This window comes from Podarcis muralis, chromosome 16 (genome assembly GCF_964188315.1).
Source record: "Podarcis muralis chromosome 16, rPodMur119.hap1.1, whole genome shotgun sequence".
Taxonomy (NCBI): Eukaryota; Metazoa; Chordata; class Lepidosauria; order Squamata; family Lacertidae; genus Podarcis; species Podarcis muralis.
The window spans coordinates 10,304,032-10,313,198 of NC_135670.1; the positions used below are offsets into that span (position 1 = coordinate 10,304,032).

At 47.4% G+C, this 9,167-nt stretch overlaps 1 protein-coding gene across 3 annotated transcripts in view; it reads right to left on the minus strand.

Moving 5' to 3' along the window:
* The window catches only part of ASH1L (ASH1 like histone lysine methyltransferase), a 76,983-nt gene extending 70,311 nt beyond the window's left edge, over positions 1-6,672 (minus strand). For 2 of the 3 annotated variants that reach the window (XM_028709392.2, XM_028709391.2), the window contains exon 1: positions 6,226-6,671. The gene's annotated coding sequence lies outside the window, so the exon portion shown is untranslated. Of the gene's footprint in view, positions 1-6,225 lie in introns of all 3 variants that reach the window. The other variant, XM_077920187.1, reaches the window with a different exon arrangement.
* Between the last annotated feature and the right edge of the window lie 2,495 nt (positions 6,673-9,167).

Here is a 9,167-nt window from a genome sequence, read left to right on the forward strand (position 1 = left end):
TAAAAGTATTATGAAGCAGCAAGTAAGCTTTTGAGTTCCCCACCACAACTGGATTAAGAGCTGTGGGGAATTCAAGAGCGTGTTCATCATTCTGTGGTTTTCTAGTTGGCCTTAATAATGCTATTATGCTACTGCTACAGTACTTTTGAGATATGCTTTCAAGGTGCCAGCCCCATATAGAGCTGGATGAACACTTCAAACCTCTAGCAACAAATGTTAAATCCTAAGTGACCAGGCATCTGGGTTCCTTCCAGTGATTCTCAGTCCCCATTACACGTGCTCATTGGAGGCACCTCTGTCTATAATTATTTTCACAAAGACATGGGGAAGACCTTGTGAGCATTACCAATTTCAATCCTTTACCCAAAAATGCATACCACTAATTCAGGCTTTTACAAACAGAAATTTATCTGGGCAACTACGGCAAATAAGGATTCCTTCCAGGTGAGCAGATACAGTAGTTCTACTTTAATAGGCTGAAAGAGTTAAGGATCCCCCTAGCACCAATATCAACAAAACAAAAACAAAAAATACAGGTGGGGGGGGGCAGTTATCTTTTTCAAACTAGAACAGTATCTTTTGCAGGTATGTTTTTAAGGTTAATAGTTATTTCAGCAGGGCTATGGCTGCATTCCTATGCACGCTTACTTGACAGAAGCCCCAATCATCTCAATGGGACTTTAAAATAAATATGCCTAGGATTGCATTAAAAGGCTATCAGAATACAGGCAGCCCCCCGTTTACGCGGCACCGTGCATGTCAGTGAAATCACGTATAAATGAAAGCCATTGAAAAAGCCTGCAAGCACATCGCTCCGCCCCCATTCCACCCTTTTAGTGACGTTTCAGTGAGGTCTTTATGAAGTTTCCGAGTCACTTTTGGGTTCGGCGTGATGCAATCACGCACATATTGAACATATGTAAATGGGGGGCGGGGGAGCTGCCAGTACTCAATATTGCAGCCTTGGTCAAGCATAGGATCTCACACACATCTGGCACTCGCTCTCAGTTCAAGCACAGAACCATTAGACTTGTTAGTTGCTTATTAACTGAAGGCCTCCTAGTGACTTGCAATGCACTTAAAACTTGAATATAAATACACTATACCATAAAACAACCACAAGAACTGTTGGCAGCACACTAATAACAAAACAGTACCATCTTAGTCTATCAAGAGTCAAGAAGCCAACAAGAGCATCAGGTGGACTTCATTGGGCAGAATATTGCACAAACAGGGAGTCACAACTGAAAAGGTCCTCTCCCTTGTCACCACTCTCTGATCCTCCCTCATACAAAGGATCTGAGTAAAATATGTAAGGGTCTGGTTATGTTCATACCAAGAGAGATGTTCCAAAAAATATTGGGGTCCCGAGCTGTAAATGCCTTTATAGATCAAACCAGCACTCTGAATTGGGCCCAGAAGATTACAGGCAGCCAGTGTAGTTATAACAGAATTGGTGATATATGATTTGTTTGCCTCGAACCTGTCAACAATCAGGCAGCCACATTCTGTACTAACTGAAGCTTCCAAATCATTTTCGAAGGCAGCCCTACATAAAGTTCATTGCAACAGCCCAGTCTTAAGGTTCCCAGAACATAGATTACTGCAGCCAAGTTATCCCTATCGTGATAGGGTCGTAGTTGAGCCACTAGTTTAAGCTGATGGCATTCACTTCATATCACTAAGACCACCTGTGCCTCAGGTGACAGCAATTGATCCAGGAGAACCCCCAGCTACAAACCCGCTCCTTCAAAGGGAGTATAATACCCATCTAGAGCAGGCAATAAAATGAATGCCATGGGAACCCATCTGCCATTCAAAACTACCGTATTTTTTGCTCTATAAGACTCACTTTTTCCCTCCTAAAAAGTAAGGGGAAATGTGTTTGCGTCTTATGGAGCGAATGCAGGCTGCGCAGCTATCCCAGAAGCCAGAACAGCAAGAGTGATTGCTGCTTTCACTGCGTAGTGATCCCTCTTGCTGTGCTGGCTTCTGAGATTCAGAATATATTTTTTTCTTGTTTTCCTCCTCCAAAAACTAGGTGTGTCTTGTGGTCTGGTGCGTCTTATAGAGCGAAAAATACGGTATTTCCCCATCTCAAACTTTCTCCTATGCCCTCAGCTCCACATTTAGCCCACACCTAAGACTTCTTTTTTTCTTTTTTCTTTTTTACAATCCTGCTCCAAATACAGAAACTCTATGGATAGAATATCCCCATCAAGACTGCAAATATCACTATCAGCAATTCTCCTTGACAATTCCAGCCGGTCCTTTAGGATTCCTTGGGCCAGCATGAGCCAGAAGTGACTGATGCTGCCATGCAGGTACCAAGTGGAACAGAGGCAGTATCTTTCCGGCCACCAAACATTGATGTAGGAATATGAAATCTTTTTAGTGCCGGCATCTACAGATCTACCTACCACCTCACAAGAGGCAAGTGCACCCAGCCCTCTTGCAAGCAGGAGACACAGCACCACACAGATCTCTACACCAAATATCTCATTTCTACTGATGTTTTTGCGTAAGACTGCAGGAATCTCTTCCAAGCAGCAGGAAAGACTTCCACTGTTTTGCACCTTCTTCATATCACAAATAATGACTGGTTAGTAAGCCATGCTAATGTTAGTGGGCCCCTATCCATCACAGAGAATGGGAAAGGAGCCAGTTCTGAGCTGTATAGATCAATCTTGCTAATAAGGGTTGAGAGCAGTGATGTGAGGTGGGGAAAGTTTGCACACACAGAACGTTCCAAGTGCTTTCTTTTTCCATGGAAGTTTTCCCATGTCATATGTTCATTAGATACAATGAATAGGTGCCAATTGCAAACACAATATTAGGCAAGCTTGGCAGTTTCAACGTGTTTAGCTTTGTTGACTAAATACAAGTAAAACAAACATGCCAAATTAGATTACTCTCTAGGGCATGATAATTTTTTCCCCAATGCAAATTATCCTATGAAGATTACCCTGGTTTGCATATGAAAATTTCCCAACTCAGAATTTTCCAGAAAACCAACATCAGGGTTGGTAAGAGTAGCCATCTACCCAGTGCATCTCTCTATAATTACAGGTGAGATATAGAAGTAAGGGGTAAGAAAGTCCAATTGGAAGACAAGAGTGCTAAACTGGAACTAGTCTACCTACCCTGCCAGTCAATTGAAGAGTAACATGGGATAAACACACCCGTCCCTGAGCTCCTTAGAGCAGTGTTTCCCAACCTTGGGCCTCCAGCTGTTTTTGAACTACAATTCCCATCATCCCTGACCACTGGTCTTGCTAGCTAGGGATGATGGGAGTTGTAGTCCAAAAACAGCTGGAGGCCCAAGGTTGGGAAACACTGCCTTAGAGGAAGGTACAGTAGTTAAACACTGTTTCAGTTTCACATGCACATGGAGTATGAATGACGCTCAACTCTCAGAAACAGATGCATGCACTTAGGTTTTCAAAATTACACATTCATACATCATGCCATATCTTCTGAAAGCAACACAAAAAAGCAGTCCTAAGAGGGTCAGAAGGTATAGTTCTGCTGAAAGGAACATAACTAACAATGGGTCCAGAAACTGGGCTGGAAGCACCTAATCCTACAACAATTATGACTCTAAGGAAATATGGCCTGGACAGAAGACCGTTGGTAGTGCCGTTTAAGCTTTCTAGTGGAAGGATGAGCTGTAGCAGCTGCTCTTACATAGCAGGTACTGAATAGTTACAATACATCAGGCATTGTAGAAAGTGCAGCAGGGACATGTTCTCTGCCTGGAGGAGTTACAAACAGAAAAGTTTTGTCTGAAAGTCTGAAAGATCAAGTTGAAAATGACATAAAACCTGACTGTTAAGCAGTTATAGTCCCAAGCACAGCACAAGTTGTAAGTAAAAGGATAAATGTATTAGACATCAAAGAAAGGGGGGTTCATATGCAAAATGCTAAAAGAGGTACTGCAGCAGTTGCCAAACAAACGAGGAATAATTTAAGAGGTACTGTACCTCTTAAGCCAGGCCTTCTCTACAGAGATAATACTTTTTTATACAACACTAAAACAAAAAGTGGTGGCACAGGGGAGAGAACAGGCCTCTGTACAGAGAAACTGATAGTGTAAATTCTGGCAGAAGTATATTTGAGGTGGGGGAGGTAAGGGAGATGGAAAGACTATGCACAAGTACTTAAGGCTTGGTTGTTGTCATTTGAAGTGACGAGCGAAGGGTTAGGGTTAAATAAAGAGCTATCCAAGCATTAACCCTTGAGAAAAGTTTGCAGTTTCTCAAGGCAAGGGACAACGACCCTCCCAGATACTGAGAGCTGTCCGCAATGACATTGGGTTTCTACAAAATTACGTGTCCAGTATCCTCAACCTCTCACCTTCCATTCTAAGGAGGTGACCTAACTGTCAAGAACCTCTTTCCGTCTCATAGAAGCCAGAGGCCAATCCAGAAAAGACAAATTAGATGGCGAGCCTCATGTAGTTTGTCATGTGTGATGATCTATTGCCATGTGTAGTCATGCTGAGAAGCAGCGATTGGCTGAGAGTTTAACAACACTGGTACATGAAGCAAAACACATGTGTTTGTGTATGAGAAAAATCATCACACACTGTGATGATTTCCTACAAAGGGAATACATTCTGCGCAAGAAATTTGGCATCTCTGAGGGGGTCCTCGGTACCAAAGAATCAATCACTTTCTCACTCACACACACAAATGGATCTGTCTCAATGCACACCAAACTAACATTCCTGGAGACTAGCCTTATCCATCAACCCTCCAGTCAATGATTCAGGCTATGGGAGCAGGGGCCAAGCTGTCAGGAAGCCCACCCACATACTACCAGGGTGCAGCCACCAGGATTCCCATCTTGCTCATCCAGCAGGATTCCCCTTCAGCTGCCAACCCACTCAGGTTCTTGCCAGAAATCTACACACACAGGAAAAGATCAAGCACCTCCCTTAAAAAAAAGGAAGGAATTAATTCCACATCCCAATATAGAGGACCAGGAGTGTATCAGCACACCAAACATTCACTTTAAACAGGAGTCAATCTGCCTCATTCCCAGCCACAGAGGAGGGAAATGAAGCTGAATAACGCCATCCATGAGCTCCCACCAAGAAGCAAGTCTGCCACAATTCTGCAAGCGAAGCTTCAAGATTTCCCCATAAGTATTATTCCTGCCCCCAAAATGAAGCTACAAAACTCCATACATAACGTTCCTCTGAAAAAGGTGAAGTTACTAGAATACATTTGGGGGGGGGGAGGAAAGGATGTTTGAAGAAAAATATATCTGAAATGTTTTTCCCTTCAAACACCTGGAGCCCCTTCCGCTTCCCCACCCTGCTCAGCATTGTGGTTCCCAGTTTTTGTGGTCGTTTTTCTACAAGAATACATAACCACCACCACAAAACGGAGGCTGCAAAAACTCCACAAATGAAGCCACAAGGATTGAACGGCAAACCTCACAGAACGAGGGTGCAACGTTTACAAATACACACCCACCCAATAACGAAGCTGCAAAAAAATAATAAAAAATGCCACACACACACCTCCTTCACACACATACCCCCGAAGTCATGCTCCAAGAGCATGCCAGCCACCTACACCACCCACCCGCTCGCATAACAAGATCAAGGACCTCTCTTCAAAAGGGGAAACGTTGCACGTCTGTGTGTGTGTACATATCGAGTCTTGCACCTTGAGCCACCCACCGCCTCACAGCAGTAACCCAACTCACAGCAATCTTCCTTTTACTCTCTCCAACATGCTCCCCCAAATATAGCTGCAAGGATCCCCCCTCTCCCCGCCCACCGAAAGCAACAGCCAGCCTCTCAAGGATTTTGTGCGCTGCGTGCGTCTACATACACACCCAGCCTTGCACCTGAAACCCAAGTCCCCCGAAAGCAGTGAGCAGCCATGCCAAAGATATTCCCTTTACTGTCTCGCTAACACGCCCCCCTCAAAAAAATAATAATTAAAAAGCAGCTGCGAGGATCTCCCCCTTCCCTCCCTCCAAGGCCTGGCTGTCAGGATCTCCCCCTGAGGGAGAGCAAACAGCCGGCGAGGCTTCCAGGATCCCCGCCAACGGAAAGGGCCTGTCAAGAGGAGCCCCTTCCGCAGCTCAGCCCCCTCCGCGCCCAGGCGAAGGGGCCCGACTGTCAGGGACCGAGAGCCCCCCAAGCGCCGCCGCCGCCGCCGCCCCTTTTCCCTCCCCGCATCTTCTCCTCCTCCTCCCCTCGCTCACCGCGTCACAGCGAGGCCCGGCTCCGGCTCCTCCGCGCCCGCCTCATCCTCCCAGGCCGGGGCCAACCCGCCTTCGCGGGCGGGCAAGGCCAGGGCGAGACCCGCCACTGCTGCTGCTGCTGCTTCGGTTGCTGCTGAGGGAAAACCAACGTCCCTCCCCCTCCCACCCCAGGAGACTCGCCCCTCTCGGTTGCTTCAGCGGGCGCAGGCCTCCGCCTCTGCCTCCTCCGCCGCCTCCTCGTCGTCGTCTTATTCCAGCCTGAGCCTCCTCGCGCTGCGCTGAGGGCGGCCGCGGATCCAAAATGGCGGCAGCGGCGGTAGCAGCGGCTGTGGTGCTGGTGCTGCTGGTGGCGGCGGCGGCGCGGCGGCGGCGGCAGCCTTAGCAGCAGCAGCAGCAGCAGCGCTCCTGCCTCGGCGCGTGCGCGAGGCGTCAAGCTCGCGCGCCGCGGCCGCCTCGCGCTCTCTCTCGCGCGCGCTCTCACTCTCACAGGCAGGCGCGAGCGAGGGAGCCTTAACCACGCCCACTCCCCTCTCTCCCTCTCTTTCTCTCTACCTGTGTGTGTGTGGTTTGCCCCGCCCCCTTCTCTCCCCCCCGCCTTTCTGCTCCGCGTTCGACCTTCGCCTGTTTCCTATCTCGGAGGGAGCGCGAGAGCCTTGCCCTCCTTTCCCTCCCTTCCAGCCCCGCCTCCTCCTCCTCCTCTCTCAAGCTTAGCCAATCAGTGGAAGCAAACCTGTCCCATGCCGCGCGCCTGGCCGATCAATCAACCCAGCCGGCCTATGCGACGCGCGACTCCCTCACCCTTTCCCCGCCCCGGGCTTGCCAATCACAACGGCACGCCGGACTGCCGATACGCGCGCGGGTTTAGTCGGCCTGCTTTCTGGAGGAAGTGTGTCCCTTCAGGGCACTCGTACGTTAGGGAGCTGAGTCTCGAGCCTTCGCGCAGGCGTGTATGTGCGGCGAGAGATATATAAACATGGCGGCGCCCGTGGAGGGAAAAAGTCTATAACGTGTTGAGGTGAGGTGGGTTCATTTCTGAGGTTCTCTCGTCTGTGGTGATAAAGTTGCAGCTGCGTACTCTTCTGGGGAGATCGGCTTCTCTCCCCGCCCCCGGTTTCCTTAATTTTTTTCCAATTTCTCTAATCCGGAGTCGCTTCTCTTCATGTTTAGTTACAAGGCTGGTATCCCGCTTCATAACCCAGGGAGGGTCCCAAAACGGAGTGTAATTTTGCTATTGTTTAATTATTGCATTTATATCCCATCTTTTCCTCAAAAGAGCTCAAGGTAGTGTTTATAGTTCCTCTTCACACTTCATCCCCATAACAACCCTGTGAGGTAGGTAAGGCTGGGAGGCAATGACTGGCCCAAGGTCACTCAGGGAGCTTCAAGACTGAGCTGAGGAGGAGGGGTCCAGCACTTCAACTACTTCATCACACTGACTCTCGTTCATTTCACAAAATACAATAATATAGCAACCAAAATTGGTTTAGGTAGGTAGCCATGTTGGTCTGATGCAGGAGGAAAAATTTAAAAAATTGTCCAGTAGCACCTTAGAAACCAACTAAGTTTGTTCTGGGTATAAGCTTTCATGTGCATGCACACTTGTGGTGTATCTGAAGAAGCGTGCATGCACACAAAAGCTTATACCCAGAACAAACTTAGTTGGTCTCTAAGGTGGACAATTTTTTATTTTTTTATTTGTTTTAACAAAAATTGGGTTAGTGTATTGTATCTGAGTAAACCTGCTGAAATTAACGGACATGGCTATCATAGGTCCATTAATTTTTGATGGGCCTTTTCCAAGTATAACTTAGTTTGATTCAACCCAATGTCTAATATTGGGAATAGATATGGATTGGTGGTCTTACGTTGCCACCATCATCCACGTAGCATTTACCCCTCCGCTTGCTTTTTAGTGTTGCTCTCTGGCTTGTGCCTACTAAGCAGAGCCCATTAGGGGCTCTCTGAAGAATGGGGTTGGTCTGGAACTAGTGGAGTCCCTAAGGTGGTTGGATGGTGTTTGTGGTTGGATGGTAATGGTGTTTTGCATGCCCCATTCCTGAAACTCCTGCAGCCAAGCTGGTGCCAAAAGACCACATCAGCAAAGCCAAGTGAGGGGTCTTGTCGTCTGAGCAACCCAGGATCTCCATACACACTACTCAGGCTTGCACCCTGGAGAAGTCACTTACAATTTATAAGCTCAACCTGATTGGTGTAAAATACAAACACTACAGGTTGCCTTTGACAGTGCGAGAGATCATTGTGACCCACTGGTCAGCAACTGCCCGCCTTAAGCTGGGCAACCACCAGTCAATAAAGTGCTGACTTGCCACTGTCTGCCTGCCTCAGTGGGTGCTTGGTGCTCAGAGTATCATTCAATAAGCGGACTGAACTTCTGCACCAGGCAAAAAAGAAAATAAACAAATCCTCTTGCACCTAGCAAGGTGGGATGTCAGGACCATATGTCCTGGCTTATTCACCAACCTGTTGCAGGTCAATGACTCACAGAAGATGGCAACCATTGACTGTGAGCTGAAAACACTCAACAATGGCGTTGTCACTCTATAGAAGACCAGACTAGCTTCAAATGGCTGCCTCCAAGAGAAGAACTACACCTTTTTCTGGAAAGGAGGACATTCAGAAGAACCATGTATTCATGCGTAGGCTTTACAATGAGGAACACCCTTCTGTCTGTGATAGAACTGCCAACCAAGGGCTCAGAACACTTGTTTTACCTCTGACTCTCAACCACAGTTAACACAGACCTTTCCAAACTGTGTTGCGACATGTTAGTGTGTAGGTGTGTCGTGCAAATGCTCCCCGCCCTCCTCCGGGGGCTGCAAATGTGTTAGTTTAACCTACGGTTTGCTAGTAAAACTTAATTATGGTGTCACGAAATGATGCATGTCCAAAAAGTGTGTCACCAACATGAAAAGTATGGAAAG